The following is a 26,568-nucleotide window of genomic DNA, read 5'->3' as shown; positions in this document are numbered from 1 at the left end:
ATCATTTGCCATAATAAAGAACCCAACTCAAGTACCAAAAACTTGACTGTCAAAAAAAAAGTACCAAAAACTTTACATCCCAACATATCAAAAGAAAGCTTAACATCCTAATGTACTAAAAGAAAGCTTTACATCTCCAATTAAAACAAACCAAAAGAGGTGTACTACATCTATAAAGCTTAACATTTCCAAATATAAAACACTACTTAAGGCCTAGCAAGTCATTCAAACAAACATCCATATCACCATCTACCGTTTCAGCATCATCTTCATATTCTTCACTTTCAACTTTATCACCCCCCAACGTTCAAAAAAAAAAAAAACTTTATCACCCCCCAAAGTCTCCAAGTTGGCTTGATTCTCCACCTCTAAAATGAAGCCCTCATTTTCATCTTCATGTGGAGTTTCAAAATCCAATTTGTTCACATATAAGCCTTCACATCCCTCATCATAATTTTCCACCATAATCCACTCATCATCACTTGAAAGGTCATCAAAGTTGAACTTCACGACTTTTCTAACTTTCTTTCTTTTTGGGTAACTTTGAATTAGCCATGAAAAAGACAACATCATTCATAATTTGTTGTTTCAATCAATTTCTCTTTGTTGTGTGGACCTAAACAATTAGTGAAATACAAATTCGTTAACATAAGAAAGGGGACTTATGTAATTTTAACAAGAGGAGTAGACTATATGTATCTGAAATCTTACCATCTCCAACTTCTTTCACACCCAGATGAACTACAGGTCAAGCTTAAGATACGAATGGAAAACTTTTGGAGCTCTAAATGTTCATGCCCATACGCCTCCCACCAATCTGTTGGTGTTTTTGCCATAAGTGTTTTTCGGGCCACTAGAGCATCAAACATGCCTTATGCTTTCCTAAATATATCAATCTTGCTTTGGTCACCAACATTAGGTGCCATCTTTTTCATGGCAGCAAGTAGTCTCTTTCTAATTTCAAGACAACATGACAATCCTGGACTATATTGTAATTGGGGGTTAAGATAATATTTTGCAGCATGCAAATGTCTATGTAGTTGTTTTTCCCACCTCGCATCAATAATAGCCCATAGAAGTTCATAACTAAAGAATGATATAGAATAAAGATTTAATTATTTTCCATTAACTAAATATCACAAAAGAACAAAATCAATTAAAGATCAAGTTGAAGTTACCTTTTCTTGACACTATGGAAATCTTTTTGTATCATCGCCTTACACTTGTTCATTTTCTCATAAATAAACCTCATCGCCAGCGTATCAGAATCAACCACGTGAAGCACTTTCATCAAAGGATATGCACCCTTTAAACAAGTTGCAATGTCCTTCCAAAACTCTTTGTCCATAATCATGTCACGGATCTCCTTCCCATCCCTTGTCTTTGCAATTTTGCTACTCTTCCATTCCTTTGATGAAAACATCCTTTCCAGGGAACCCCTATTATCCTAAAGGCACCCCAAGGTCAAATATGATGTAGTAAAGCGAGTGAGGCTAGTCTAATCAATTTTCTCCCATTGGTATGGAATAGTAATAATGTGATAAGAGTAGTCCTTGAGTAAATATAGGAAGTAATCTTTCTTCCTTGTGGAATTGTTAAAATATGATCTAGAATCTTCTTCTAAAAGTCCTCCAACATCAAATCAATGAAATGTGTAGCACAAGACGTCCAATACAACTTTTCCCGTTTCTGTATCAAAGCCTCCCCAACAACTTTGTAATTTTCCACATTGTCCGTCATAATTTGCACTACATTTTCTTCTTCAACCTCTTCCACAATGTCATCCATCATATGTAACACTCTATTTGTTGTCTTAGAGAAATGTGATGCATTAATAGACTTTAAGAAGATTGTTCCCTTTGGGCTATTAACCAACAAGTTAATAATTGTCTTCTCCTCTTGTCGCTCCACCCATTTGTCATTATGGTGCAACTCGTCCTCTTCCATTCAGCTCTGTGTGCTTCTAATGTCAGGTTTGTCAATCTGATATCTTCTTTTAATAAATTCACTCTTAAATCATAGTAGGAAGGTGTCTTGAATCATTGCCCGTACCTTCCAATTGAATCAATCATTTTAGTGTATTCATCACTTCTAGCCACATTGTTGTAAAAGAACCGTGCAAATTTTTGAGGAACTTCTACACTTAAACCCTTCTTTAAGATGTTGGTTATGGTGGTTTGAGTGTTGATCTCCCTTTTCTTCAACAAGTTTGTCAGGTCATCTACAGGTAAATCAACTTCACTGCTCTTTCTATCTTCACCACCAGCTTCATTAATAACAATGGCTACGAAAAATATTACAGAATATCAACTAAAATCAATCAATCAAGTCGTATTTAACATATTAGAAGCATTTTGGACAGTTCTATCATTAAAATAAAAGTCAATGTTAAAAGTTAAACACTATACAGATTTTTGAACCAAGTTGGATAACCCCTTTTTCACAATTTTTTCCATTTCTTGTTGCACATCTTTAGGAACTGATATGCAAGGTGCAATATCCTTATATGAGCCAGCAAAATGATGTTTCAAATGATGAACTCCTCCGGTCATAACCTTTTCACAGTACTTGCGTTGATTTTTTTTTAGTATCTCCATCGATTGAGAGGTCATAGTTCCAACCGGGGTCACTTCGGTTTCCAAGAGCATTCTTGGACTTCAACACTACTCTCCTCCTTGAACCAAAAGCGATATCAGCAGAAGGGGAACCAGAGCCTCGTCCAACAGCTGGACTAGAACCTTCACCAGCAGCTCCAGAACCCTTTCCAACACCACTCACAGAACCTTCCTTCCAGTTGTGAGAAGAAAATCAGAAATGGAAGTAGATCAGAGCAGAGCAAGGAAGCACGAAACAGCAAGTCGCACCTAGCGACGACGATGGAGCAAGGTAAGGATGCACATGGAGTAAGGTTTGTGAGAGGAAATGAGGTGAGGCAGTGCAAGAGGAAGGAGCCAACGTTTTGGGTATATCGAATTGAAACGCATCGTTTTGCGTTCAATTTTAGGGTTCAACATTTTGCCATAAAACACGGCTATTTGGGGAAAATGGGTCAAAATTAGACCAACGAGTCGAAATCAGAATCGGACACGCTTGGAGATTCGACGATTTCGCGATGCATGACGACGATTCCACGCAAGCCTAAAAGCCAACAATTCCATGCACGACCCAGATCGGTGGAGGTGACTAACATCGCTGAATCGTGCGATTCCTAGATCTAGATCGCGATTGTAACTACCATGTTATGAAGGGGAAACCTTGGATGACATATGTCATTGAGAACTTGTTGGAGTTGTCTTTCAAGACTTGGATTCAACCTTTTCTTATATAGCTAGTATCTTGTATTATCTTTTATATTTGTTCTTACAATAAGTTGTTTTTTGTATTAGCAAGGCTCTAGAGCTTGTATTTTGATACGCATAGAGGTTTTACACAGTAAGTAGAAGTTTCTCGATTAAATCAGCCTATGTCTTTTTGTCCCAAAAGAAACTAAATGGGCAGACTTTCTCTTCAATTTTTTCACCTACGTACAGTTTCATTTATGATACTTAAGATCCCAAAGAAAATTCAGCATTTCTTGCTCACATTGTTAAATAGGTCCCTTCATGGCCAAGAAAATCTACCAAAAAAGGTTAGTTTTGGAACTAATCTTCCCACTATGTGGAGAATGTATTGAGGAACCTATCGTACATTTGTTCCTTAACTGTCGATGGTCTAGTTAGGTTTGGTTCATTTCCTAGTTATATATTAGGTCGAGGGAAGTGAGGGAAACTAGAATTGAAGTGGTTAGATGAATTAGAGATTTCTAATCTTCTATGTCAAGGGATTGGAAAACCTTCAACTAGTTGTTATGTTGTTGTGGAGTATATGGAAAGCAAGGAATGATAAATTGGTGAATTCTGTGGTACCCGCAATTATTTTTGGGTGTGATACTCACATTAGGTGATTCAGTAGATTAATGACATATTGCAATTGAATTTATAATTCTCAATGTTATAATTCTAGTTCTAATAGTACTCTCATTCATTGGGCAACTCAACTCTCACCCGACGACCTTTGTTGACGTTCTGTGTCCACCACGACCTTGCAGAGGTTGCAGTGAATCTCGACTTAACATTGAGTCTAAGCGACACGATTTCGATCAAGGGAGAGGCTTAACATCTATCTAATCGACGTCATTAATCTTAAGGCACATTATTGAGAAAATAAAAACGCTAACTCATGTGATACATGAGTCTTTATTACTATTGTAACTTATTTAGGGTACTATACCTTGACCTGAAGTAATGTACCACAGCAAGCACCTAAATTTTTTAACAAAGTAAAGTCAGATAGGATTAAAAACCAATAGTAATAAAAAGGAGGCGGGTTTGGTTAAGTCATCACTCATCAGAATTCAGGTCGTATGATGGTAAGCTTTGATGCAGGCTCTGATGATAAAACGAACTGGTTTTCGGATGATTATAAGGATACAAAAAGTTTTTTTTCCAAGTGTTTACAGTGGTTTTTGGTAAACAAATATCCTCTTAGTTCGACTAAAGGAAGTTTAGATTCAGGGTCCTTTTGAGAAAACGTTTTGCCAAAGTGTTGTGTGTGAGTTGATATTTTTCGACAACAATGAGCAATTCGAAAGAGACTGAATTTCATTAAACACGGATCAATTACATGAAGATCAAATAATAACAAAGCGAAACGAAAATGACAGGAAACGTAAACTTCGACAGGAAACTACACAATAGGACTGATAATTGACAAGCTTAAATGCAAGAAAACTAAACAACTGGTTCTGCAACGTACTCCTCCATCATCACGTCTTGCTCCTTGAGTCTCATTGATGCGGACATTAGAGCTTTTTGGTGAATTTTTTAGAGTTGAGTTGGGAACCCCATTTTTGACTTGAATTCTCCTATTTATAGAGCATGTCCTTGGCGGTTTTCTTCTTTTTCGTGGATGGGTTAGTGGGTCTAATTCCCTCTTCCCACGATCTGGAGTTGGTTCTGGAAGTTCCCTGTGCAGTGGTGGAGATCGTGTGCCTCAACTGCTTCAACCGCTTCTTGGCCACGTATTCAACCAACGTGGTGAGACTTCGACTAGGTCAATGCTGCACATGTTCAATGTGCCCGTGTTTGTAGCAATGGTTCCCTTTGTCGAATTCGACTGCTTTTCTGACTTAGCATGTTTTCTCCTGTCCTTTCTCTAGTCCAAGTTCGACTGCCTTGTGTGCTTTGGGCCGAATGTCCTTGGGCCAAAATATTGGGCCAACAGATGCCTGATGACCCTGTTTTAGTAGTGTTTTTAGGGTCATTTCTTTGCTTGTTTTGAGTCTTTTTGTTGAGTCTCATGTAGTGTTTCATGCATTCTCATGCATTTTTATTCTTTTCTTTAGTCTTTATTTTGTTTTGGTAATTTAGTAGTTTTATAGGTAGTTTTCTTGCATTTTAAGTAAAGTTTAGGACTTGCATGGTTTTGTTGTGTTTTATGAAGGACCTCTTGTGCTAATGAGCTCTTGGAGCTTCTAGAATCTTCCTTAACTTGTTGGTTAGTTTGGAGAGCAGAATCTGAAGGAGAAAGAAGGCCAAGAAGCATGGAATTGATGAAGAACTTAAAGAGGATTGAAAAGAGGAGTTTCAGAAGCCAAAAAGTCCTTTTCCGGCGAGCTTAAGCGCCTAGGCGCTGGGAATGGGCGCCTAGGCGCCAATAGGGTCCAGAGGCATTTTTTTAACATGCAATTGGCGCTCAGGCGCTCTGAATTGGCGCCTGAGCGTCCAGTCTCGTGTAATTTGCCTATAAATAAGGCTTAGGCCAATTTCTTTGATACATTTTGACATTTTACCTAGTTTTGATCAAGTTTGAGAGCTGAGGAGAACTTTGGGGCCAAGGGAGGCTTCCAACTTGTACTTTTTCTCAGGTTTTCTTTACACTTTCTTCATGAATTCACTAGCCATGAGTGGCTAGCTTACCTTTTTCTTTGGGTTAAGAGATTCTATGAAATTTTAGTTTGTTAAATCCTATCTCTATGCATGAGTTTTGATTTAATCTTGTATTTCAATTCCTTATTGCATGTTTAGCTTTGGTGCACCTTTGCTATAGGCTAGTTTATAATCAAATGGAAATTTGTTATAATTTAGGGACATGAATTGGAATAGATCCTTCTATACTTGCTTCTAGGCATAGAGTGAGGGTAGGGTTTTGTTGGCCTGAATATACATGCTATTATACCTCTTATGAATGTTTAAGTACACAAGGAATTAGGCTTAACTTTCAATTTGAGAGAATTACTTTTGTGAGGAATCAACTAGTAAGTACAAAGGCTATAACAACAAGAGTTAAATCAAGGTTTCACATGCATAGGATAGGTGGACTAAAATGGATTAAATGATCAACAACCCAAGGCAATTTTCCATCAGTTGTTATTTACATCATTTTCAACATTGCTCTTTTGCAAATCTTTTGTCACAATCAACCAAAACCAATTTCTGAATTTTACTGTTTTAAGAACTTGCAAACTTTAGGCTTAAATCAACAACTCTCACTCACAATCCTTGTGGTTCGATATTTTATAACCCGGAGGTATTCGTACACTTGCGAATTGACCAACAAGTTTTTGGCGCCGTTGCCGAGGACTGTTTGTGGTTTTCGATTTAAGTTAAAGAGTTTGCTTGTTTGTGTTACTAAGCATTGCATTGAATAGGTGTTACTAACCTTTTCTCTGTTTTGTGATTTCAGTTTATGCACGGTAGTCTTGGCACGGATCCACTGCTGTTTGATCCGGAGCCAGAACGCACCCTCCATCGTCGACGAGCTCAACAAAGAGCTGCTGAGTTAGCCGCCATGGCTGCCCATATGACGGAGGAGGAGATGCAAGCCCACATTGAAGAAAGAGTGAATGAGGCTCTTGCTCAAATACTTCAAGAGCAAGAATTGGAGAATGCTAATCGTTCTCTTAGAGACCTCACCTCGGCTGCCATGAGCTACGATTATCCGGGCAGCATAGTTTCCCCCGATGGCACGGGAAAATTTGAGCTAAGGCCGGCATTCATCAACTTGGTGAGCCAAAATCAGTATGGTGGAGGTTCTCTTGAAGATTCTCATGCACACATGGAGCGGTTTATCCGTAATTGCAACACCTACAGAGTTCAGAATGTTTCAGCGGACACCATCCGCTTGAGTTTATTCCCTTTTTCATTGAGGGATACTGCTGAGGAGTGGTTGAATTCACAGCCCCAAGGTAGCATTACATCTTGGGAAGACTTGGCTGAGAAGTTCACCACAAGGTTTGTTCCGAGAGCCCTCTTGAGAAAGCTCAAGAATGAAATCATGACTTTTGCTCAATCCACCGATGAGAATCTCTATGAAGCTTGGGAGAGGTTCAAGAAGCTCTTGAGGAGGTGTCCTCAACATAACCTTACTCAAGCTGAGCAAGTAGCGAAGTTCTATGATGGTCTCCAATATTCTTCGAGGTTTGGTTTGGATGCGGCTTCAAGTGGAGAGTTCGATGCCTTACTTCCACAAGTAGGGTATGAGTTGATTGAAAAGATGGCTATAAGGGCCATGAACTCTAGTAATGATCGCCAAGCCCGAAGAGGAGTCCTTGAGGTTGAAGCTTATGATCAACTTATGGCCTCCAACAAGCAACTTTCCAAGCAAATGAATGAGATTCAAAATCAAATGAAGACTACCAAGATTGGTGGTTGAGTTGCCAAATTGGAGTGTGTGACTTGTGGAGGGCCACATGACAGCGAAGAATGCACAGAGACTAGACCGGAGGAGGAAGTGAAGGCTATGGGTCAAGCTCGGAATGACCAATTTTCAAATACTTACAATCCAGGATGGAGGAATCACCCTAATTTTTCTTGGAGGCAAGGTGGTAGTGGGCAAGGAAATGGTTTTCAAAGACAATTTCCTAGCCAAGGATTCCAAGGCCAAAGCTCAAGACAACCTCAAGAGCGAGGAGAAGGTGAAGGTAGTGGTTCCAAGAAGAGCTTAGAAGAGTTGGTGGAAACTTTCATCAACCGGACAGAGAATAATTACAAGAACCAAGAGGCGGCTATCAAGAATCTTGAGAATCAATTTGGCCAGTTGGCCAAGCAAATAGCCGAGAGACCTCAAGGTAAATTTCCTTCCGACACTATCCCCAATCCTAAGCAAGAAAATGCCTCTGTTGTAGCCACTAGAAGTGGGAGAGTGATGAATGAATTGAAGAAAAAAACAGAGGGAGAAAAGAGAGAGGAGAGAGTGGAAGGAGAAGTAGTTGTGCCTATTAAGGTGAGAGAGGAAGTTGATCTTACTCCTGAAACTAGCAAGGTTCCGTTCCCTAAAGCATTGGCTAAGAAGAGCTTAGATAAAAAGTTTTCAAAATTTGTTGATGTTTTCAAAAAGCTCCACATTAGTATTCCTTTTGCCGATGCTTTGGAACAAATGCCTATATATGCTAAGTTTATGAAGGATATTCTGCATAAGAGAAGAAGATTGAAGGGAGTAGATGAGACGGTGTTGATGACGGAGTAATGTAGTGCCATTTTGCAGCGGAAGATGCCAAAGAAAAGAAGGGACCCCGGAAGTTTCACTATTCCGGTAGAAATTGAAGGCATGGCGGATGTGGAAGCCTTGTGTGATCTTGGAGCGAGCATCAATTTGATGCCGCTCACCATGTTTGAGAGGCTTAACCTAGGAGAGGTTACCCCAACCATGCTCTCCTTGCAAATGGCGGATCGATCCCTTAAGACTCCATATGGGATTGTGGAGGATGTAATGGTGCGGGTGGACAAGTATGTATTCCCCGTGGACTTTGTTGTGCTTGATATGGAGGAGGATGAGAAGATTAATCTCATTCTTGGTCGACCTTTCTTAGCTACTGGTAGAGCTAAGATTGATGTTGACAAGGGTCACCTCATTCTCCGTGTTGGTAAGGAAAAGGTACGGTTTTCTGTTTTTAATCCTATGATTGAGACTAACCATGACAATGACTTTGTCTGTGATGTGATTAGAAGCAGGTCGAAGGTATCGGAAGAGATCCCCAAAGTTAATGCCCAAATTGATGAGTTCCATCCGGCTCTCATCAAGCTTGTTAATGGTAACAAGTATGGGGGGTCCAAGTACGAGAACTTACATGCTCATATGGTGAAGTTTACCCAAGCTAGCACCCTTGCTAAGATTGAGGGTGTTTCGAGTGATGAAGTGAAGATTAAACTCTTCCCTCATTCTTTGACGAGGGAGGCTAGAGCTTGGTTTGATGAGCAAGAGGACATAGCCTCATGAGAGGATTTACTCCAGAGGTTTTGTGCAAGGTTTCTTCCTTGCACTTGTGGTAAGTTAATCAATGGAAAGGAATTTCCTTCCTAACACCATCGGAAGGAGAGTCCACCTAGGACTATAACCTAGGGCTAAATGGGAGACAACCCATTCTTTTAATTTGTTATTTTCTATCTTTTAATTTTGTAGTATTTTAGGGGTTTAATTTCAAAAAAAAAAAAGTAAAAATTTTTGTGGAAAAACTGGGTTGAGCGCCTAGGCGCCAATTAGTGGCAGAGGCACTGCCTCTGGTACTGGTGTGAGCGCCTGAGCGTTCCCCTCGAGCGCTCGAGCGCTCCTGTTCGTATTTTTGCTTACATTTTGGGTTTTAAAACCCCAACCTTTCATTTTCCCACTCTTAACTCTCATTTCTCTCATATAAACGCACCTCATTTTCTCCATACCCCATTTCTACTTCTCACTTCTCACTTGCACACACTTTGGCTCTTCCTTTTGCTTCAAAGTTCTGCATTGCATCAAGTCTATTCCACTTGCACCCACTCACTCTCAAGTCAAGGTAAGTTCCATTTTCCACTTCCCTTCATCATGGTTCATGAGTTTTGCAATGCATGCTTCTTTTGGGTAAGGGTGAGTGATTTTGTGCTAGTGCAAGTTGGGTTTGGGTTGTATTTGTTCTTTATGGGTTGATTTTGTGCTTAATTAGAAAGGGGTTGTGAATTTGTGAGGAATGGGTAGTTAGGATTTTGTGGGTTAGTTTAGTTTAGCTTTTGCTTATAAGGTGTTTGATAGAATGCCTCAATGGGTTCTCTTAGTCGATTTTTGGCAAGTGCTTGTGGTAGTCTTTCTCTCTTTGCCAAAATCACTAAGAGACTTGTTGGGTGCTCTTAGGCTGTTCTATTTTTGTTTTTGTACAAAGTTTCTTCTTGTATTTCTTTTTATTTTTGAACTAACATTTCTAACATTTGTGGCTTGTGTATGGGCTAACAATTTTGCAGATGCCTGTAAAAAGAGCAAGAACCAACACAAGAGCTGCAGTTTCTTCCTCCACCTCCCGGAGTTTTGATCGCTCCCGCTTCCTATCAGCGATTAAGGAGGAGTTTTACCGAGCTCACCAAGCACACAAGGAGTGTGTGAAGGAGCGGGGAGTTTTGTATCGGGAGGGAAGGAGAGACCTCTTGGGCATGCAAGAAGCCATGGAGATTAGGAGGTGGAAGAATTGGGTCAACCCCATTCCGTTTGCTTGTGAGGTCATGGTTAGGGAGTTCTACACGAACACCTACTGTGACAATCAAGAGGACAGGTCCAGGCCACCGGTGAATTCATCTTGGTTCAGGGGAGATGTGATTGATTACAATCCAGCAGTCATTCGCAGGCATCTTGGTCTCCTCACGGAGGACCAAGGGAAGGAGCTTTTCCCCGAGAAGGCCACTTATCATGAGCTATTAGAGGAGAAGTCACCGAAGATTTTGGAAGACATGAAGGCAGTGATTGTTAGGCCTGGCGGGACTGGGAAGCAGTTGAAGATGAGATCATTTTTGTGAGAAGGAAGGATATGACACCGTTGGCCAGAGTTTGGGCTGAATTTTTGCAGGATTCCCTCATTCCTAGCTCTAACAAGTCTGAAGTTAGAGAGGTTACATTGGTTGCCATCTACTGCATCGTGAGAGGTCATCCTATGGATGTGGCCACCATCATTGCTGGTCGGATTTATTCCCTGTACAACAGGAGTAAAGACAAGCATCGGCCCATCTTTCCTCACTTGATTTGCTCTTTGATTCATGCGGTGAGGGACAGAGCTAGGAGGCCAGTCCATGTTATTGAGAAGAGGTTGCCTGTGGCACCTCTGCTCAGTAAGGAGAGGATCGCTCAACTTTATAAAGAATGGACGGCAAGGATGCCTCAAGAGGAGGAAGAGGAAGAGGATCCTGAGGAGTCAGCGGAAGAAGAAGAAGAAGAAGAAGAAAATGTTGAGGTGGTGAATGAGGTGGTTACTCCACCACGTGCTGACCCTTCTCCTGCTTGGATGGAGGCCGCTTTCGGGCGGATGTTTTTGAGGCAAGATCGCCTACACAGGGATCTTGACCTCCATTGGAGGGGAGGTAGCACATCAGACCCCAGGTACAATGGGCCCATGGATTTTAATACCTCGGAGCAGGGGATGATAGACTTGAGCTTGATGCATGATGCCGGTGTTCATCCGGATTATGGCGATGGAAGGGGTGACCATGACCCCATGGAGTGACTTTGTTGAGGTATTCCTACTCTTAGTTTAGGTCATGCATCTTTAGCATATTTTTCAATTTATAGACTTTGTTTTTCTTCTTCTCATGCATTGTTAATTAGCTTTTTGTTTTTGGGTCTTTACTTCCCTATACTCGCATGCTTTTAGCTATAGATTTGCTTCCCTACATGTGCTGTTTTTGAAAATGCTGTAGAGAATACTTGTTGTTGTTTTTGGGGATGAGTGATTGCATGTTTAGGGAAGAGAGGAGGAGACTTCGGTCTTCCGAGTGTCTCTTGAGAAAGGAGTCGGTGAGAGTCCATTAAGGGTCTATCTTTGACCCTTCACCATAAAATTTTTTTGGAGGATCCTGACTCACTTGCAATTCTTGGTTCTGCGTTGATTTCGCTCATAGCATGCTTAGTGATTCTTGCTTTATTCTTGAGACTTGTAGGATTTCCTGAGATTCTGAATTTGTTGTTTGAACTTTGTCCTTAGTTGTCCCATTTGAGCCTTATTGGAGAATTTGTTGTAGCCAAGTTTTTGGGGCGGATGTTTGGTTGGAATATTGGGGGAGTGATGGTCCTTGTTGTGTTGTATGGAGCTGGAAAAATGAGAAATAGTCTCTTGCCCCAAAAAGGAAAAAATCAGTGAAAAAAAAAGAAAGAAAAAGAACTGTGACGAACGCACTGTCGCGGGTGCGTGTCAAAGTATTTTTGCTTTGAATGCAGTACAAGGTGATGAACACCAGGATCGTTCTCACAAGGACTTGATAGATTATTAATTGATATTAGAGTAAAACAAAAGCAAATAAAAAGAGGGTTTTTTTGATTGATTTGGTAGAAGGTAACAAGCAATAATTAAATAGATTAAACAGAAGGAAGAAAACGTTAGTCATCGGATTATAACATTCAAGTGGAACAAACCTTCATTGGTTACAAAAGATTAATTCTTCCTTATCAATTCCCTAATTCGTGAGAACTAATTAACTAAGCGAAAATCAATTCACAGTTTCTTAATTTAAGCGATTAAGAAACAGTTACGAACTAACATGAACTAAGCGAACATGCATCAACTCTTATTCCTAAACCTAAGGAATTAAGCAAACCCTAGATCAGAAATAGAGATGAAAAGAATTAATAAAGAAAGAAATTTGCATTAAGAACAGAACCTCAAGTTTGCAAACACAAGAATATTAAAAATCCTAAGACTAACTATGGAGTTTAGCAACTCATACTAGAAAAGATGGAGAGAGATATTAGGAGAAGGTGGAGGAGGTGATGGTGAGATGTGGTGAGGTGGTTTGGTGGTGGTGAGGTCTAACAAAAGCCTAAACTCACTTATTTATACTAATAAATAAACTTGTTCATCAAGTAACAATCTTTGTTATCTAAATCTTTTCTAAATCTTCACAAAATCGGGCCCACATAAAGGAGTAAGCTGCTGAACAATCAGGCATTCGCGGGTCCCACAAGAAGTCTGAATCTTCAATTGAGGTAAACATGAGAGTTGTAGCTCTTTAAGTCAGCTTCGCGGGCCTTCAATCGGATCCTAATTCGGAGTTCTGTAGCCCAAGATATGATCATTTTAGTGCAGACTGTTCCAGACTCGCAGGATTTGCGACAGCAACTTTGCAAGGGAATTATGACCAAGTTAGAGGCTGATTCGAAAATTGCGTTGAACATGAAAGTTGTAGGGCTTCGAGTTATCTTTCCAATGACATATTATGCGCCCAATTTGGATATTTGTAGCTCCAGATTCAACCTGTTCTAGAAAAACAGTCACAGAAACTAAAAAGTGTAGAATTAAGCACTTTTCCATGAATAATCCAAATAAGCACTAATGGTCAAAACATGACTAAGTCATAATAATTAAGCACAAAAATGTATATAATGAAGCTTAGAAAGACACACATAAAGTGTATCAATTATTTGCTTATCAAACTCCTAACCAAAAGTTGGAGTTGAAAAAAAGTTTGAAAAGGTGGGTGCGAGAGACTTGTGCAAAAAAAGTGTTGTAAGCTCCGGGGTTATTAGAAGAGGACCACACTCAATGTGCTTGAAAGCCTAGTTTTCCCTTAGGGACCAACCACCATCATGCTTTACCTAGCCAATGTTTCAACCCTTATGGAAGTCTCTTTGAATATGTGCATGCTTAATCTTTGTTGCTATTGAGTGAATGACATTCAGGACCTATGAACTTGCTTGTGTGCTCAGTGCACTGAATGAACATCTCACCCTAGGATTTGTAGATCTAAAAGCTTCTCATGAATGGGCTCTACACTCTTCTCTTTTCAAAAGTTGCATGAGGTAGGTTGTCGGGTCTTTCTCTTGGAACTAGCTGTGATTACTTTGTCCCCCTATTTCTTTTTGAAGTATTCCTTGTTGAGAGCATTTGTGTGGGAGCATTTCTTGCGCTTGAGGGCAAGCGAGTGTTATTTACGCTCGAGGACGAGCTGTCGTTGAGTATAGTGGTGTGATGACCCTGTTTTAGTAGTGTTTTTAGGGTCATTTCTTTGTTTGTTTTGAGTCTTTTTGTTGAGTCTCATGTAGTGTTTCATGCATTCTCATGCATTTTTATTCTTTTCTTTAGTCTTTATTTTTTTTTGGTAATTTAGTAGTTTTATAGGTAGTTTTCTTGCATTTTAAGTAAAGTTTAGGACTTGCATGGTTTTGTTGTGTTTTATGAAGGACTTCTTGTGCTAATGAGCTCTTGGAGCTTCTAGAATCTTCCTTGACTTGTTGGTTAGGTTTGGAGAGCAGAATCTGAAGGAGAAAGAAGGCCAAGAAGCATGGAATTGATGAAGAACTTAAAGAGGATTGAAAAGAGGAGTTTCAGAAGCCAAAAAGTCATTTTCAGGCGAGCTTAAGCGCCTAGGCGCCAATAGGGTCCAGAGGCATGTTTTTCAACATGCAATTGGCGCTCAGGCGCTCTGAATTGGCGGCTGAGCGCCCAGTCTCGTGTAATTTGCCTATAAATAAGGCTTAGGCCAATTTCTTTGATACATTTTGACATTTTACCTAGTTTTGATCAAGTTTGAGAGCTGAGGAGAACTTTGGGGCCAAGGGAGGCTTCCAACTTGTACTTTTTCTCAGGTTTTCTTTACACTTTCTTCATGAATTCACTAGCCATGAGTGGCTAGCTTACCTTTTGCTTTGGGTTAAGAGATTCTATGAAATTTTAGTTTGTTAAATCCTATCTCTATGCATGAGTTTTGATTTAATCTTGTATTTCAATTCCTTATTGCATGTTTAGCTTTGGTGCACCTTTGCTATAGGCTAGTTTATAATCAAATTGAAATTTGTTAAAATTTAGGGACATGAATTGGAATAGATTCTTCTATACTTGCTTCTTGGCATAGAGTGAGGGTAGGGTTTTGTTGGCCTGAATATACATGCTATTATACCTCTTATGAATGTTTAAGTACACAAGGAATTGAGCTTAACTTTCAATTTGAGAGAATTACTTTTGTGAGGAATCAACTAGTAAGTGCATAGGCTATAACAACAAGAGTTAAATCAAGGTTTCACATGCATAGGATAGGTGGACTAAAATGGATTAGATGATCAACAACCCAAGGCAATTTTCCATCAGTTGTTATTTACATCATTTTCAACATTGCTCTTTTGCAAATCTTTTGTCACAATCAACCAAAACCAATTTCTGAATTTTACTGTTTTAAGAACTTGCAAACTTTAGGCTTAAATCAACAACTCTCACTCACAATCCCTGTGGTTCGATATTTTAAAACCCGGAGGTATTCGTACACTTGCGAATTGACCAACAATGCCCCCCAAAAATGTTGATTCTCGACTACCAGGTCTTGGAGGGATCAAGCATTTTTGAGTGCGAATTTCGAATGGAACTAATGGTCATTTGCGACTTTTGCCTTTCTGACTTCAAGTCCCATCAGAGATCCCATCGTTTGACTTTTGCCCCAATCAGAAGCCTTAGCATCTGACTTCGTCTGTCATCTGCCGTCTCTATTCTAGGGCAATCATGACCCCTTTTTAGCCTTTTCGTTAGGGTTTGCGGTTATATAATAAAATAACCGTTGGATTTCAAAATTTTTATACATCGTCCTGTAATGCAGCTTCACGTCCGACTCTTCACTTGTCTATAAATACGCCATTGTTGGCCCTTTGCAAGCTTTACCGCTTTTCAAACACTTAAGCTTTGCCTGATTTTACTTGTGATCGTCTTCCATCATCCGGTTTTCTGCTTCTCTGGTGCATTTTTCTGAATATCTCCATGGCTTCCAGTTCTGACAACGTCATTCCCCTGGCCGCTGCGTGTGAGATGAACGAGGCCAAACGCACTCCCATTCCAGACCCGCCGTATGAAGTGGAGAAAAGGGCTATCTGGAAATCTCAGGTATTCATCCCTATTTCTGTTAATGGCAATCTACGTGCCATCTTAGGTCCCTTGAAGAAGGCGAAGAAGGGCAGGCCTAATAGCCTTCCTGAGGGTTACGAGCAGTTTCACCCCAGTGTTCGTGGGGATGAACTTGTTCTTGCATTTCGACCCTCTTACCGCTTGCCCTTCCTGAAAGATCCCAAGAGGACTTTTAGGTCTGCACCGCCTAATCCAGCTGCTGGTGAGGGAGCCTATTTGAAGTGGCTTGACAGGGTGGAGGCCAGTAAGGCTGGGCACTGGAAAGTCACTGGGATTTTCGACCTCATTCAGTTGTCGAGGTCGCCGATTTCTTACAACCCTGCTATGCTTTTAAGTTCTCTTTTCTTTTGGGAGCGGTCTACCAATAGCTTCCACGTCCCCTTTGGAATGCTTTCTCCCACTCTCCTTGATGTTGCTGCCATTACTGGCCTTTGGGTGGTGGGTGATGATTACCATTCTTCTGCTGCTCCCACCAACCCTATTGTCATTCCGACGGACAACATTGCTTTCAGTAAGTTTATTAAAGATCACCATGTCGAGAATGGTGAAGTTTCTGACGCTGAGCATGTCGCGTTTCTTCTGTACTGGCTTTTTGCCTATGTGTTATGCACCAAATCCTTGAGGATTCCGGCTAAACTTCTTCCTTTGGCCAATCTGCTACATGAGGGTCGAATTATCGCTATGGCCAGGCTTGTGCTTGGCAATCTTTATCAGATGATCAATGAAGCGATAGATGACATTCGAGATCCTAAGGTTGCGTCCTTGAATGTAGCCGGTCCTTTTTGGCTTCTCCAACTTTGGATGAACTCGGTTTTCGAATCATTTCTTCCAGCCAAAAACCCTCCCCCTGTGGTGTCCAACACAAGGATTGATGCTTTCAGGTTTGAAGCCCTAACTCCTCTTTATGATGCTTCTACTTTTGAAGCTGATTTCAAGAAGTATTTCACTATGTTTTTCGAGCTGAAGCGTTTTCGCTCGAGTTTTGTGCCGTATCACAAACCTTCTTACGGCCCCCGGTGGCTGAAGAATTCTTATCCCAACCTTCCTGGCTCAGAGAACCTTTCTCAGCGTCAAATTGAGCTTTGGCAAACTATCTTATCTCCCAGGGTGTTGACTATTAATTTTGCCAGCAACGATTTCACTCTGTGTGGCTATAATCCTCAGCTTGTGTCTCGACAATTTGGGCTGAGTCAAGATTTGCCCAATACTTTGTTCGACAAATCTCTTGTCCTCTATCCTGGTACCATCACCAAACGTAGTGCTTTCGACACTACTATTGGCTACTACAACAACGAGGAGCTGCTTGGCCTTAGTCCTTTCAATTTTGCTCCCTCTTTTTACGTCACCCAGTCGTTTAAGGCTTGGTGGTCTGCTTATTGGCATGACATTTCGACACCGATTGAAGATTGCTTCCAGCGCATAATGAGTATTTTTCTTTTGCAGAGGCTGGCCCCAAAGAAGACCAAAGGTATGCATATATTTGAGATCAACGCTTTCCAACAATTCTTCGGTGTCGTATACTTTCCGGGTCCTCGTCTTCAGGAAACTGTTGCCAAAGCAGCTCAAGTTCTGAGGCAAATGTGGGAAGCTAAAGCCAAGAGAACTCGATTGAGCATCCCCTCTGATGAGGATGGTCTTTCTTTCATTATTCGAAAAACATGCTTTAGGTTCCCATCACTGCCTACTTGTAAGTATGCTTTGGCCTTTCCAGTGGTGCCTCCTAAATGGGTTGACCACGTAAGTATCAAAAACTTTTACCATAGCGCATTGCCCCCTCGGAAGCGGGTGACCTGGACCAAGCATTACTTATGGAATTTCCCTCTCCATGTACCGGTCGAAATCTTCAACCACATATCGATAAGAACGCTTATTGGTCAAGGTAATCATTTCGACCTGGCATCTTTGTGATACTTATGGCTTAATTTTCCTTTGTTTTTCTTTTGTAGCTGAGCCAATTCCGCGACCGACCCTTCAAGCTACTATCGTGACTTCTGCTACTATCAAAGTTGAGGATGATGATGATGATGTTGCTCTGGCTGATAAGCTCAAGATGCCTAAGGTACTACTGTAAGATCAAGTTTTGATCTAGTAGTACAACTCTATGTTTTGATGATTACAAGTTAACCTTTTGATATGAACAATTATGGTACTCTAACGTGTTTTTCTGAGTGTGCTATTTACAGGCTCTGACCTCTATTTTATCTCACACGAATCAGAAGCACTATGCTTAAAGAGTGACCCAAGCAACGCTTTCGCATTCTCCATGTTCAGTCTGAACAGTTGATAAGTGCCATATTTTCCTAATTTTCATACACATTTTAGGCACTTATCTCAAGTGGTTTATGAGAAATCCCTATTAGTTTCTCTCATCTTGATTGGAATTTGTTATTTGATTGAGAGTTAAGCTCAAATGTGTTTTATGACTGATTATATTCTCAAATTTTGATGTAGGGTCTAAGTTCTCAAGGAAAAAGACATATTTTTATGAGACTTAGAGAATTTCTGGATCAGCAGGGTGCCCAGCGCTTGGGGCGGTTACAGAAACCCAACCTTGAAGTAATTGGGCGCCCAGCGCCCATAAAGGGCCGCCCAGCACTCTGCACAGATGTAAAAGTTCATTATAAACGGATTTTCTTCATTTTCAGAACAGAACGGGGTTTTTGGAGAGAGAATTCGAGAGAGAACAAAAAGGGAAGGAACTTAGAGCTTGGGTAAGCTTCCATCGAGCTGGAGCTACGCCGAAGTCGGCACGGATCATCACTTCCATCCTATTTCTCTTGTAAGCTTGTCTAGCTTCCATGTCTATGGATAGCTAAGCTTTTCTTTGTTAGGATTTGGTGTAGTACCTTGACTCTATGTATCTAATTTAGTTTTTATGCATATGAATCTATCTATATCTTGATTTCAATGGTATAATCTTGTTCTTAAAGCTTGTTTTAACTTGATCAATTAGAACTTGATTAGAGATTTGATGTGTGAGTGAAAACTACATATTTTAATTGGATTTAGGTTATATCATCTAATAATCCTAATTGCTAGACATAGAGTTAGGTTTGTTAGTCGTTAAACACCCGAATCAATCACGCTTCGCTTTGTTAGTTATGCGAGACATCGGTAATTAGGAGAGCGAACCGTTAATCTTCTCATGTAAGGAATTAATGAGTTAGATAAGAACTGGTGTGATGGAATCAAGAATATAATGATTCATATGTGTTGAATTTACGGATTCATAACAGTTAAGGTGCGAAACTCAATCCTAACAGTTTTCTCAACCTGTTTAAACCCGTTGTTATTATCGCTTTTCTTTATATTTACGACGTATTTCGAAACAATCAAACAAAAACTTTGTTAAATTCATTGCTTAAGTGGTTTTACTTACTAAAGAACGGCGTTGTATTTCCAATTCCCTGAGGACGATAAAAACCCTTTGCTATACTACGATTGAATCTTGAAGGATTCGAAAGTGGTTAAGTAAAAATTCTTTCAACAAAATGGCGCCGTTGCCGGGGAATTGCGTCAATACATTTGCACTGCTTTAGCTTTATTATCTTGAGTGATTGTGAATATTGTATATATATTTTATTTTCCTTTTACTTTCTATTTGTCTTGTTATTCTCACATCTCTTTTGAGCTTTGAGTAAGGAGAGATGATGGAGCTTGGATTGAATGATGTTATCTTGGCACAAAATATGCTCTTGCAACAACAACTGGAAGAGATGACAAAGCAATTGGCCAATCTTCCGAAGATGTTCGCATAAATGCAAGAATCATCCTCCAATCAAAAGGTTAGGAGATGTGAATTGTGTTTTGGATCTCATCCTACTGGTTTTTGTGCTCCACAGGAAGAACATGTGCATTACATATGGAAACAAGAACCAGAACCTTCTGATAGGCCACCACTATCATACCAACCACCAGAGCAAGATAGAATCACTAAGTTGGAGGATACCTTTAATCAGTTCATGGAAATTTCAATGGTCAATCAAAGGAATACTAATGCCTCCATCAAAAGCTTAGAAATTCAAGTGGGGTTATTGGCTACACAAATGGCTGAGCACCAGAAAGATAAACTAGCAGCCAATGATGAAAAAGTTGATGGTCAGAAAATTGAGGAAGGTGAAGAAATTGTTGAAAAAGAGAATGAGGAAGAAATACAGGTTGAGGTAAGTTCCAAAACATTGGAAGAGTCACATAATCACCAAAACATAGGTATGGACTTTCAAGTTGAACATATTGGTTTTGTGTTTGGTGATATGTTTGATCAATATACTCCGTTTAACTCCTCAATTCACATGTTCATACTTGATAATCTTAAATATGATTGTGATGTTAAGCTGAAAACATGTGAATTTTATTTGAAAGAAGAAAATGGAAGAGAATTGAGGTGGAGTAAGAAAAGGAAAGAGAAAACGATGGCCAAGAAAATAAAGAGGCAAAGAAAGAAGAATGGCCTATTTTTCAATCATTGTTTGTGGTCACCATAGAAGTGTTTGCGTCGAGCTAACGACGTTAAACAAGCGCTTCCTGGGAGGCAACCCAGTGTTCGGTTAGATTTTACAGTTTTTAGTTATTCTTAGTAAGTGACATGGTGATTTTGTGAAGTTTTAGCTAAATCTGTGTTTTTATGTGCTTCACAGCTTTTGATTACCATTTTGAGCATGTTTAGTATAGTTTTATGTTCATGTGGTGTGTCTTGAAGTCATTTGATATTTCAGTTCTTAATTCAGTAGAACTTGAGAAGTGATTTGGGGAGATTATGTGTGAATGTATGTTTTCAGGCTTCCAACAAGTTTTAAATGTTGTATATAGATGTTATGGAAGCTTAACTTGAGAAGAGAATGAGAATATCAAGATTTGGTATGATGAGTTATGTTTACTGTTTGAAACTTGTCTTTTGTAAGCATGACTTGTGAACTGTCAATGAATGATGGTCAAATGTTGAGTTTTAAAGCATGGACATGTTTTATATAATGTTTTGAACTAAATAAATCCATAGACATGCCTCAGAAGTGGAAAACTCAAAATTTGACTACCTCACTTGTGAACTTTAAAGTTGAGTAAAAAACTGTCAAAGTATGATTGATTTGTGAAATATGGAATGGAGGTTGTGTTGAATGATGATGATCTTGGGCACAAAGATATCTTACAAGGTCTTTTATGAAGAGGGGGTGTGTGATCTGTGTTAAGTAAGTAGTCTTAAATGGTTAGAATGATGTTTAAAGGAGAAATTTTGCTGCTATGAGGTGCCCAGCGTGTCTCAGAGGATGCTCAGCAGCCTGGGCAACACTGGCACGAGCGCCCAGCGCGTCTCAGAGGGTGCTCAGCAGCCTGGACAGCACTGGCACGAGTGCCCAGCGCTCCTCAGAGGCCGCCCAGCACCCTGATCCAATTCTTAAAAAAAAACAAAAAAAAAACAGAAAAATTTCTTTTTCTTTCTCACTTAAAACACGCACACACTTACACAACACACACAGCACACCCACGAAACTTCTTCCCCTCCCCCTTTTCAAATTTCTTCTCCTTCCACTTTTCAAGCAAGTGATTGCAATCTTCTTCCTCCATCAATCCACTTTCGTTCCATTCCTTTCTTCATCATGTAAGTTCTTTTTCTTCTCCTCTTTCCTCTCTTATACATGGAATTCGAACCTAAGCTTAGGAATTGAGGGTTTTCAAAATTGTTTGTCAAGATGCTTGTTTTTGGGTTAGATAAGGAATGGGTTTTGCATGTATATGACCAATCTCATGCTACTTCTTGGTTAGGGTTCCTAATTTAGGATTGAAGTGATGTTGCTATGAACCCTAGAATTAGAAATTGGGGGTTTTTGAAATTTATTGGTTCTTTTTGGAACTAGTTCTTGGAATTCAAGATGCTAAAACATGTTGACAGTATGTGTTTCCAATTTGAGAATTTTTGTTCCACATGAGACATGAATCATTCATGCTAAGTGTTGCTAATGTGAAGAATTCATGTTAAATGTAAGGTGATGCTTTGTATGTGAATATGATTGTTTGGTCATTAGAATGAGATGAACTTAAGTGAATAGGCTTTTGATTGAAGAATTTCAATGAGATGTTTGTCTTGTGATGAACTTGGATGATTGCAATGTTATGTGAATCTCTTTTACTAATATCTCAGGCTTTGGGCATTGGATTTTCTGGTTATTTTGCAGGTCTAAAAACAAGCATGCTACAGGGCCATTACTGGACTCTATGAGAGCTTTCAGAGTATCTATGGGTCACACAAAGACTATGTGGGCCTCCCATTTGCAGATTATATGGCAGCTAATCAGTGGCCTGAGGACAGGCCAATTGGCAGAGAGGAGGAGAGCAACACTGATGGATCTGATGAGGAGTATGAGGAGGATGATGATGATGCAGAGGATTGAGGACTCACCATTATTCAGTGACTTTTTTAGTTTTCTGCATTTTATTTCAGTTTTAGTATTTTAAATACTTTAGTATGTTGATACTTTAATTATGTGCTTTGGTTTTAGCACTTTGTTTGATGTTGGTATGCTTAGGTTTATTTTGGGATGGGAGCTCAGTTTTGCTCAAATTTTGGATGACTTTGGAATTGGTTGGTTTGAGAGCAAGCATGAACTATGAAATGCCAACTGAGTGCATGATTTTGTGTTTTTAAATTCATGATCATTGTGTTTTGCACTCACTTGATGCCATGACATGATATTAATGCATTATTCACATGAGGTCTTAGGCTCAATTTGTTTGAAAATGCTTGAAATCAAGGATACATACCTAAGCCGGTGAGGGAGTGTGACCAAACACTAGTGAGAAGAGAGAAAGTGAGAATCATCATTGTTTTACATAGTTGAACTTGCTTGAGTCTCTAATTGTTTGAAATTGCATGGAAATGAAAGAAAATGATCAAGGCATTTTGTTCATTAGAGTAAATAACTACTTAGCCATATAGCCTACCTTTACTTAGGAAATCACTTTGTTACCCCACTTGAGCCAAAAAAAAAAAAAAAAATTGAAAAATTCTTTGTTTTGTATATGATCCCAAAGCCTAAAAAGAAAAACAATGTCTCTCCCTCACTTTCTTAGTTAAGAGAGCATGAATGATGGGATTGTATAAATGTGTAAGTTAGGGGGAATGGAAACCATTGAACATATATTATGTTTTGTGTAGTGATTAATGTCAAACTTCTCAATCTTTGTTAAAAAAAAAAATGAAGAAAGAAATGCGAGTATAAAAAAAAATAAAAAAAAGAGAAAAAATAAGGATTGAGAAGTTGAAAGGGAATGAAAGGGTTGATGAGTCATACAAATGTTAAGAAAATGGTGACAAAAGAGAGAATAGTTGAGAAGAGAGTAAAAGGTAGCTAGATATAAATTGTGATACATGTCGTTTTATGCTCTCTTAACTAGAAAGTATTTGAATATCTAGAAAAACCAATGTTCTTTTGAAAACAGGCCCCATTACAACCCTAGAAAGACCTATGTGATTCTTGATTGACCATGCAGTTTGATGATTACTGAGACGGGTAGCAAGTTTGATTTGTGTGATTCATTGATAGATTTGAGTGAAACACTTACCCTTGAACTCTTGAGTTGTGCATTTGGAAAGTTTTGAGTGAATCCTTGATTAAAAGTAGGAAATTCAAATTGTGCTTAGAATCTCATGATTGGGTATGCTTTCTTATCATGGTTTTTGGTTAATTGTTGTGGGCTTCACATGTGCTTAAAATCATGCAATGTGTAAAGTTTTTTTTAAGATGGTTGTTCATGAGTCATGCTTGTTTAAGAACAAATTGTATATATGTGTTTTGTTTACCAATACCTTTTGTTTGAGGGCAAACAAGGTTCCAAGTTAGGGGGAGTTGATAAGTGCCATATTTTCCTAGTTTTCATACACATTTTAGGCACTTATCTCAAGTGGTTTATGAGAAATCCCTATTAGTTTCTCTCATCTTGATTGGAATTTGTTATTTGATTGAGAGTTAAGCTCAAATGTGTTTTATGACTGATTATATTCTCAAATTTTGATGTAGGGTCTAAGTTCTCAAGGAAAAAGACATATTTTTATGAGACTTAGAGAATTTCTGGATCAGCAGGGTGCCCAGCGCTTGGGGCGGTTACAGAAACCCAACCTTGAAGTAATTGGGCGCCCAGCGCCCATAAAGGGCCGCCCAGCACTCTGCACAGATGTAAAAGTTCATTATAAACGGATTTTCTTCATTTTCAGAACAGAACGGGGTTTTTGGAGAGAGAATTCGAGAGAGAACAAAAAGGGAAGGAACTTAGAGCTTGGGTAAGCTTCCATCGAGCTGGAGCTACGCCGAAGTCGGCACGGATCATCACTTCCATCCTATTTCTCTTGTAAGCTTGTCTAGCTTCCATGTCTATGGATAGCTAAGCTTTTCTTTGTTAGGATTTGGTGTAGTACCTTGACTCTATGTATCTAATTTAGTTTTTATGCATATGAATCTATCTATATCTTGATTTCAATGGTATAATCTTGTTCTTAAAGCTTGTTTTAACTTGATCAATTAGAACTTGATTAGAGATTTGATGTGTGAGTGAAAACTACATATTTTAATTGGATTTAGGTTATATCATCTAATAATCCTAATTGCTAGACATAGAGTTAGGTTTGTTAGTCGTTAAACACCCGAATCAATCACGCTTCGCTTTGTTAGTTATGCGAGACATCGGTAATTAGGAGAGCAAACCGTTAATCTTCTCATGTAAGGAATTAATGAGTTAGATAAGAACTGGTGTGATGGAATCAAGAATATAATGATTCATATGTGTTGAATTTACGGATTCATAACAGTTAAGGTGCGAAACCCAATCCTAACAGTTTTCTCAACCTGTTTAAACCCGTTGTTATTATCGCTTTTCTTTATATTTACGACGTATTTCGAAACAATCAATCAAAAACTTTGTTAAATTCATTGCTTAAGTGGTTTTACTAAAGAACGGCGTTGTATTTCCAATTCCCTGAGGACGATAAAAACCCTTTGCTATACTACGATTGAATCTTGAAGGATTCGAAAGTGGTTAAGTAAAAATTCTTTCAACAACAGTGGAAAAGCTTCAGAAGATCCGAAGTAAATCAAGCTCTGATAAGGACTCAGCTCACTTGAAGCTCTGATGATCCAGACGTTCTGACAACCTAGAGACTCTGAAGGTTCAGAAGTTCTGATGGTGTAGAAGACTCTGAGCATCCAGAAGCTGAAGAGTGAAGACTCTGAAGTCCAGAAGCAACTGGCTCTGAAGACCATGTACTGATCCTCTGAAGTGAAGATCAGAAGGTACAACGGTCAGAGGATCCAAGCTTCCCTCTGACTCTGATCAATCAGCTTCACAAGTTCCAACACGAAGCGCTCCTCTGATCAGAAGTCTACGAGGTTAAGGTCAAGTCACTATCCAAAGTACAAAAGCAAAGTGTACTATCCTGACGACCTACCTAACATCCTCAGCCACAGCAGAAGCTGGAATTTCCAGAACTGCCCTCCAACGGTAGCATTTCCATGCAACGTTCAACCCTAATCCTTGGAGTATAAATAGAGGCTGAAGATTGAAAGAAGCGGCTAGAAGCACTTACACACGCGCAAGAAATATTCAAATCCTTCTAAGCTTTCTTTCATCTTGAATTTCATTGTGTTTACTATAAGCTTTTTAGAAGCATTTTCTTTGTAAACAAGAACTTCATATACAGTTGTATAGTTTGCCTTTAGGGAATCAAGGTTGATCGGATCCTAGAGAAGACTAAGAGAGTGAATCTTAGTGTGAGCTAAGTCAGTGTATTGTTAGTCACTTGTAGGTTTCAAGTGCAGTTGTAACACATACCTGATTAGTGGATTGCCTTCATTCTAAGAAGGAAGAAATCACCTTAACGGGTGGACTGGATTAGCTTGAGGGATTTATCAAGTGAACCAGGATAAAATCCTTGTGTGCTTTTCTATCTCTTATCTTAAGCACTTTGTTCTTGAAAGATTTGATAAAATCTTTAAGGTGGAAGCTTTATCTTGAAAACGTTATTCAAACCCCCCCCTTTCTACCGTTTTTCATACCTTCAACTACCTGAAACTGTGAAGCTTTGATCTTTATTCGATATACACCTTTGTGATCTTTTGCCTTTTGCTTCAGAGTAAAACGAGGGGCCACACCTACCACTTCTGCAAGCCAGAAAAGGGCTAAAGGTGCTGGTGAACTTACTGTGGGAAATCCTTCCCCGGCTAAGTCAGCCAGCCAACGTGAGGAAATGCAGCAAGGTGGTGATCAGAGTGTTGATCAGCAAGCTTCCAGCCCTCTTCTTCAAGACACTACACCTATTCCTGTCGAGATGGCTTCGGCCAAGAAGACCTCCAGGAAGAGGTCTGGTCGTAAGTCTGGCAGCTCCTCTTCTCGCCACTCCAAAAGTTCAACCAGTTCCAGTCCTCTCAAAGAGTCTGGCCCTAAGGTAATCATTATGATTCACATTTTGTCTTAATTTGCTTTCTTTTCTTCCCTCTCAATCATTTTCACTTTTATTCTTCAGAGGGTTGGCATGTCTAAAATGGCTGTGCCTCGAGCCACATGGTTTTCTTCTAAACCCCCACCAGTTGTCCCGTCTAGCTCTTTGAGCAGTTTAGAATCCTCGAGCTCGAGTTTGGATTCTAATGAGTCAGACCCTGTGTGGGACAAGTTGACATTTTACTTTAACTCGAAACCAATCGCTTGGCAACATCCTGGTT

At 39.6% G+C, this 26,568-nt stretch overlaps 1 non-coding gene across 1 annotated transcript; it reads right to left on the bottom strand.

Moving 5' to 3' along the window:
- Nucleotides 1–7,296: 7,296 nt before the first annotated feature.
- LOC130709572 (small nucleolar RNA R71) lies at nucleotides 7,297–7,403 on the bottom strand. The gene has a single exon (XR_009010047.1). It is a non-coding gene; the product is annotated as a small nucleolar RNA R71 (small nucleolar RNA).
- Nucleotides 7,404–26,568: the final 19,165 nt, after the last annotated feature.

Source organism: Lotus japonicus, chromosome 3, assembly GCF_012489685.1.
Source record: "Lotus japonicus ecotype B-129 chromosome 3, LjGifu_v1.2".
NCBI classification, from domain to species: Eukaryota; Viridiplantae; Streptophyta; class Magnoliopsida; order Fabales; family Fabaceae; genus Lotus; species Lotus japonicus.
This window is presented reverse-complemented; position numbering and strand designations above follow the sequence as displayed.